Raw genomic sequence first — 8,156 nt, 5'->3', positions numbered from 1 at the left:
TTGCAAATTAGTTCATCTGTACCATTTTTCTAGATTCCACGTATATGTGTTAATATACGATATTTGTTTTTCTCTTTCTGACTTACTTCACTCTGTATGACAGTCTATAGGTCCATCCACCTCACTGCAAATAACTCAATTTCATTTCTTTTTATGGCTGAGTAATATTCCATTGTATATATGTGCCACATCTTCTTTATCCATTCATCTGTCGGTGGACACTTAGGTTTCTTCCATGTCCTGGCTATTGTAAATAGAGCTGTGGTGAACATTGGGGTGCATATATCCAACTCTTATCTGAATTTCCAGTTTGCCAGCCTGCCCTATAGGTTTAAGTCTTGGCAGTTCCTTAGGAGTCAATTCCTTAAAGCCTCTTCTCTTTCTCCGTGTGTGTCTCTCTCTGTGTCTCTCTCTCTCTGTTTGTGTCTGTCTCTCTCTCTCTGTGTGTGTGGAGAGAGAGAGAGAGAGAGAGAGAGAGAAATCTATTGATTTTATTTTTATTTCTCTGGAGAACTTTGACTAACACAGGGAATAAAGCACTTGGTACACTTGCAGGCACATAGGCCTCCATTAGTATGAACAACTATTATCACTAAACTTCCCAGACCCTAGATCCTCACTTATACAATGAGGGCATTGAGTCAGTAATCTCTGCTGTATTATCTAGCTTCATACTCAGAAAACTTAATGGAGAGTCCTGCTTCATCAAATCTGTCCTTCTGGGGCGGGAAAACAAATTAAAGTGCCTAAATCCTTTTCTACTTGATTGCAATACTATTTATGCATTGCTACTGCTTAAGTTTCAAGATGCGCTTAAAAGTACGCCAGTGTGTTCTTGGTAAGTTGAATATGAGAGAAATTTTGTAATGTTCCTGAAGATTTTCACATTCAAAGAGAGCTGTGTTGTTGTTCTTGGTATATCAGAGGATAGGAATTGTTGGCCCAGAGGGAAAATTCAGAAAAAGAGGAGGTTGGGAAGGAAGTCTCATTCTCTGGGAGCCTCAGTGCTGTGTGCTTGTAGATTTCACAGGGGAATAGTAAAAGTGGAGATGGGAATTATGAAAGTAAGGGCAGGGTCTCAACTTCTGAGCTTGCTTTTTGTTTTTGTTTGTTTTATTTTGTTGTTATTTTTCTTTAAAAGGGAACAAAGCACTACATTTTGTTTTTGGAAATAATGTCAATATTCATTTATCAGAGATCTCCTTAACTATGTCAGCCCATACCCCTGCCTCACAGAGGATCTATTCTCTTATATTCCTCCATCTCTGCTTTATTTTTATTAATAGAATGTATTACCTCCTGATATGTATTTATTTGTCACTTTGTCTGTTGTTGGTTATTCCCACTAGAGTGTAAAGTCCTTGGGAGCAGATATTTTGTCTGCTGTATTCTGTGCTGTATCCTGAAAGTTAGAATTATATTGAAGATATAATAGATGTTCAATAATTACTTTTAAATATAAAAAGACCTGGAAACAAATTTTATATTCTCTGACACTCTAACAATATTACTGTCATTCCCTGAGGCCATGGTTGCATTATTTTTGCTTTTTCTTTACAAGGCAGAAGACTTGGTGGAGAACATGGCATATCTGGTTTCATCCTCCCTCCATAGAGACTGAAGAACTTCCAAACTGCAAATCTCTGGTGAATGGTGAGTGGCTTTATTTCTAGGTTCATGCTATGATTATATTAGCAAAATATCTCCTGTTATGTCTTCTTCTGCTAAGGTATCACAATCTTAGTAATCCCAACCTGAAGCCATTGGACAGTCCTGTGACCAGCTATGGTCATATCCTAGGTCAACCATTAGCATGTGTCTCCTTGTCTCCATTTTCCCATGTGCTTCAGGAGCATTAAGTGAGATAGATATATAAATAGTCAGAAACTTTAGAATTTTCTATGTATACTATCATGTCATCTGCAAACAGTGACAGTTTTACTTCTTCTTTTCCAATTTGTATTCCTTTTATTTCTTTTTCTTCTCTGATTGCTGTGGCTCAGATTTCTAAAACTATGTTGAATACAAGTGGCAAAAGTGGGCATCCTTGTCTTATTCCTGATCTTAGAGGAAATGCTTTCACCTTTTCACCATTGAGTATGATGTTAGGTGTGGGTTTGTTATATATGGCCTTTATTATGTTAAGGTAGGTTCCCTCTATGCCCACTTTCTAGAGACTTTTTATCATAAATACATGTTGAGTTTTATCAAAAGATTTTTCTGCTTCTATTGAGATCATATGGTTTTTATTATTCAACTTGTTAATGTGGAGTATCACACTGATTGAGTTGAAAATATTGAAAAATCTTCGCATCCTGGGATAAATCCCATTTGATCATGGTGTATGATCCTTTCAATGTATTGCTGGATTCGGTTTGCTAGTATTTTGTTGAGGATTTTTTGTGTCTATGTTCATCAGTGATATTGGCCTGTAATTTTCTTTTTTTGTGGTACCTTTGTCTGGTTTTAGTATCAGGGTGATGGTGGCCTCAGAGAAAGAACAATGTTATATGATATTGCTTATATATAGAATCTATAAAAAATGAGATACAAATGAATTTATCTACAAAACAGAAATAGACCACAGACATAGAAAACAAATTTATGGTTACCAAAGGGGAAAGTGGGGGGGAGGATAAATTAGGAGGGTGGGATTAACATATACACACTATTATATATAAAACAGATAACCAGCAAGGACCTACTGTATAGCACAGGAAACTATACTTAATATTTCATAGTAACCTATAAGGGAAAAGAATCTGAAAGAGAATATATATAATATATAACTGAATCACTGTGCTGTATACCTGAAAGTAACACAACATTGTAAATCAACTATACTTCAATAAATTTTTTTAAAAAGATCTAAGGTAGAATGAAAAAAAAAAAGTCAGCAAATGGTAAACTGACTATACAAATGTTCATTACTGCAATACAAACCAGAAAGATGGTGAAAAGAAAGAGAAAGTTAAACTTCCTGAACATCTATTATGTACTTTTATGTTATTTAACTTAGTCTTCATGTCAATCTTGCAAGTTTTACAAAAATATTATCCCCATTTTAAAAATGAGGAAACTATAGCTCAGAGCTTTACTTAAGTTTCCCAAGATCAGATGACAGTAAATGGTTCACGAGATTTAGCTGAAGGTTTCAAAGACTCTCAAGTGGGTGTTCTTTTCATCAGGTCACACTAACCAACATGAGGAGTGCCACGCCTGGCTTTTAGGCACATGTATATGAATTAGAGAAAGGGGCCTCTTCTGGGTGGTCACAGCCCTGAAAGTGTAAATCTTGGTCAGCACAGGGGGCCTTGCTGGGAGGAAAAAGACGTGCCTTCCTCTGGGTGGAGGTGACCGTGCACAAGGGCAGAGGTTCTGCAAGCAGAGCATGGGCTGTTTTCAGCCCCACTTTCCTCTCAGCTGCAGAACCATGAAGTGTAGCCTTCAACACGGAAAGGATTCCTCTAACAACCTCAGACGACTCGGCATCAGCTTACACAGCAAAGTTAAACAGCATCTGTCCAGGTGTCACTTTGTGGAAAGTGATGATGTAGCTGAACTCAAAGTTGTATTCACCACACTTTAGAGGAGAGTAGTTGGAATTGTTTCTCTAATCATCATTTAGGTGAAGCCTCTTTTGAAAACCCAACAGGAAGAAGCGATGTGCAGGAAAGAGCTCTGTCATTTCTGGACTCTGTGACCTTAGCAATTCGGGAATCATTTGATTATTCGTCACTGATCACAGACCTTCAAGTCAGCATCGGCTCTCAGACCAATTAGGACTGCGAAGAATTACCCAGGTGTAAATGTGGTATTGAGGAACCTGTCTCACTGCCAACAACCATGACACTGCAGAAGTGCCCTTGCTTAATTTTTAGGAAGTGTAGCAAAATGGAGGGGCATGTTAGGCAAACCGAAAAAAAAAAAAAATGCAGCTCTGCATTGAGATGTATTTCTTCGATCGTTTTTTTGACATCGGTCAAATAATGCAAAGGAGAACTTGAAGACTGAAAACTACTGCAGCAGGTCATTTGAAAGATTTCTAGTGTCTGGAGTTAAACTCACATGAAACAAACTCTTTGGCTTGCAGGATGCAATTGGGTTTTGATTGCATCTGGCTGCAGACCTCTCATTACTGGAGGGCGTTTTCCTTCACTTAACAGAAACCCATGGTGGATAATAGATTCCTGGCTGCTGGGTGGGGTGTGCACCCTCCATTCCCCGTTCGACCTTCAGATTTCTGCCACGAGGACCTTCATGCTCTGAGAGTGCTTCCAGCCAAGGGACCTTGTTAACAATTCCTTAGCCTATCTTTATACCTCATTGAAAAAAATGAGAATTGATGCTATTTTGAACAAACACCTGAGATAGAGCTAAACATTTGGCTGATTTGCTACAACTCTACTGTAAATATTCAGTAGGGACTTTTTTTTTTGTATTCTGTTATCATGTCACACGGAAAGTGTCCAACCCATTCTTCTAAAGGGTGAAGATCATTTCCAATCACTAGAATCTTTACCTGTCCACTAACATAGTTACTACCATCATGCTTTCACTGAACTTTTCTAAAAAAATGAAAATCATTTCATGTTTTTTACTGTTACAGTTATTGGTGGATTTGTTAACCAAACTAGGTGATTTGGAGAGTGCTGGTTTTGAGGGGCAAACTACGTGTTTCTTTTTATTTATTTATTATTTTCTTGAAGTTTTGAATTTTATTTTATTTATATTTTTAATACAGCAGGTTCTTATTAGTTATCTATTTTATACATATTACTGTATACAGGTCAATCCCAATCTCCCAATTCATCATACCACCATCCCCACCCCTCCACGGCTTTCCCCGCTTGGTGTCCATAGGTTTGTTCTCTACATCTGTGTCTCAATTTCTGCCCTGCAAACCGATTCATCTGTACCATTTTTCTAGGTGCCACATATATGCATTAATATATGATATTTGTTTTTCTCTTTCTGACTTACTTCGCTCCGTACGACAGTCTCTAGGTCCATCCACATCTCTACAAATAACCCAATTTTGTTCATCTTCATGGCTGAGTAATATTCCATTGTATATATGTACCACATCTTCTTTATGCATTCGTCTGTCGATGGGCATTTAGGTTGCTTCCATATCCTGGCTATTGTAAATAGTGCTGCAATGAACATTGGAGTGCATGTGTCTTTTTGAATTATGGTTTTCTCTGGGTATATGCCCAGTAGTGGGATTGCTGGGTCATATGGTAATTCTATTTTTAGTTTTTTAAGGAACCTCCATACTGTTCTCCATAGTGGCTGTATCAAGTTGCATTCCCACCAACAGTGCAAGAGGGTTCCCTTTTCTCCACACCTTCTCCAGCATTTGTTCTTTGTAGATATTGTGATGATGCCCATTCTAACTGGTGTGAGGTGATAACTCATTGTAGTTCTGATTTGCATTTCTCTAATAATTAGTGATGTTGAGCAGCTTTTCATGTGCTTCTTGGCCATTTGCATGTCTTCTTTGGAGAAATGTCTACTTAGGTCTTCTGACCATGTTTGGATTGGGTTGTTTCTTTTTTTATGTTGAGCTGCATGAGCTGTCTGTATACTTTGGAAATTAATCCTTTGTCCATTGATTCATTTGCAAATATTTTCTCCCATTCTGAGGGTTGTCTTTTCGTCTTGTTTGTAGTTTCCTTTGCTGTGCAAAAGCTTTGAAGTTTCATTAGGTCCCATTTGTTTATTTTTGTTTTTATATCCATTACTCTAGTATGTGGATCAAAAAAGATCTTTCTATGATTTATGTCAAAGAGTGTTCTTCCTCTGTTTTCCGCTAAGAGTTTTATAGTGTCAGGTCTTACATTTAGGTCTCTAATCCATTTTGAGTTTATTTTTGTGTATGGTGTTAAGGAATGTTCTAATTTCATTCTTTTACATGTAGCTGTCCAGTTTTCCCAGCACCACTTATTGAAGAGACTGTCTTTTCTCCATTGTATATCCTTGCCTCCTTTGTCATAGATTAGTTGACCATAGTTGCATGGGTAAATCTCTGGGCTTTCTTTCCTGTTCCATTGATGTATATTTCTGTTTTTGTGCCAGTACCATATTGTCTTGATCACTGTAGCTTTGTAGTATAGTCTGAAGTCAGGGAGCCTGATTCCTCCAGCTTGTTTTTTTTCGCTCAAGACCACTTTGGCTATTCGGGGTCTTTTGTGTCTCCATACAAATTAAAAAATTTTTTTGTTCTAGTTCTGTGAAAAATGGCAGTGGTAGTTTGATAGGGATTGCACTGAATCTGTAGATTGCTTTGGGTAGTATAGTCATTTTCACAATATTGATCCTTGCAATCCAAGAACATGGTATATCTCTCCATCTGTTGGTATCATCTTTAATTTCTTTCATCAGTGTCTTATAGTTTTCTGCATACAGGTCTTTCATCTCCCTAGGTAGGTTTATTCTCAGGTATTTAATTCTTTTTGTTGCCATGGTAAATGAGAGTGTTTCCTTAACTTCTCTTTCAGATTTTTCATCATTAGTGTATAGGAATGCAAGAGATTTCTGTGCATTAATTTATTTTTTATTTTTTTTTGCGGTACATGGGCCTCTCACTGTTGTGGCCTCTTCCGTTGCTGAGCACAGGCTCCGGATGCACAGGCTCAGCGGCCATGGCCCACGGGTCCAGCCGCTCCGTGGCATGTGGGATCCTCCTGGACCGGGGCGTGAACCCATGTCCCCTGCATCGGCAGGTGGACTCCCAACCACTGCACCACCCGGGAAACCCCTGTGCATTAATTTTGTATCCTGGAACTTTACCAAATTCATTGATTAGCTCTACTAGTTTTCTAGTGGCACCTTTAGGATTCTCTATGTATAGTATCATGTCATCTGCAAACAGTGACAGTTTTACTTCTTCTTTTCTAATTTGTATTCCTTTTATTTCTTTTTCTTCTCTGATTGCCGTGGCTAGGACTTCCAAAACTGTGTTGAATAATAGTGGTGAGAGTGGACATCCTTGTCTTGTTCCTGATCTTAGAAGAAATGCTTTCAGTTTTTCACCATTGGAATGATGTTTGCTGTGGGTTTGTCGTATATGGCCTTGATGATGTTGAGGTAGGTTCCCTCTATGCCCACCTTCTTGAGAGTTTTTATCATAAATGGGTGTTGAATATTGTGTAAAGCTTTTTCTGCATCTATTGAGATGATCATATGGTTTTTATTCTTCAATTTGTTAATATGGTGTATCACATTGATTGATTTGCATATATTGAAGAATCCTTGCATCCCTGGGATAAATCCCACTTGATCATGATGTATGATCCTGTTAATGTGTTGTTGGATTCTGTTTGCTAGTATTTTGTTGAGGATTTTTGCATCTATAATCATCAGTGATATTGGTCTGTAATTTTCTTTTTTTGTAGTATCTTTGTTTGATTTTGGTATCAGGGTGATAGTGGCCTCATAGAATGAGTTTGGGAGTGTTCCTTCCTCTGCAATTTTTGAAAGACTTTGAGAAGGGTGGGTTTTAGCTCTTTTTAAATGTTTGATAGAATTCACCTGTGAAGCTGTCTGGTCCTTGACTTTTGTTTGTTGGAAGAGTTTTAATCACAATTTCAATTTCATTACTTGTGATTGGTCTGTTCATATTTTCTATATCTTCCTGGTTCAGTCTTGGAAGGTTATACCTTTCTAAGAATGTGTCCATTTCTTCCAGGTTGTCCATTTTATTGACATAGAGTTGCTTGTAGTAGTCTCTTAGGATGCTTTATATTTCTGCAGTGTCTGTTTTAACTTCTTTTTCATTTCTAATTTTATTGATGTGAGTCCTCTCCCTCTTTTTCTTGATGAGTCTGGCTAATGGTTTTTCAGTTTTGTTTATCTTCTCAAAGAATCAACTTTTAGTTTTATTGATCTTTGTTGTTTTCTTTGTTCCTGTTTCATTTATTTCTGCTCTGATTTTTATGATCTTTCCTTCTACTAACTTTGGGTTTTGCTTGTTCTTCTTTCTCTAGTTCCTTTAGGTATGTTTAGATTGTTTATTTGAGATGTTTTTTGCTTCTTGAGGCAGGATTGTATTGCTATAAACTTCCTTCTTAGAACTGCTTTTGCTGCATCCCATAGGTTTTGGAACATCATGTTTTCATTGTCATTTGTTTCTAGGTATGTTTTGATTACCT

The sequence above is a fragment of the Pseudorca crassidens genome, chromosome 7 (genome assembly GCF_039906515.1).
Source record: "Pseudorca crassidens isolate mPseCra1 chromosome 7, mPseCra1.hap1, whole genome shotgun sequence".
In the NCBI taxonomy this organism is placed as follows: domain Eukaryota; kingdom Metazoa; phylum Chordata; class Mammalia; order Artiodactyla; family Delphinidae; genus Pseudorca; species Pseudorca crassidens.
The sequence above is the reverse complement of the archived record's forward strand: the minus strand, read 5'-3'. Positions refer to the sequence as shown.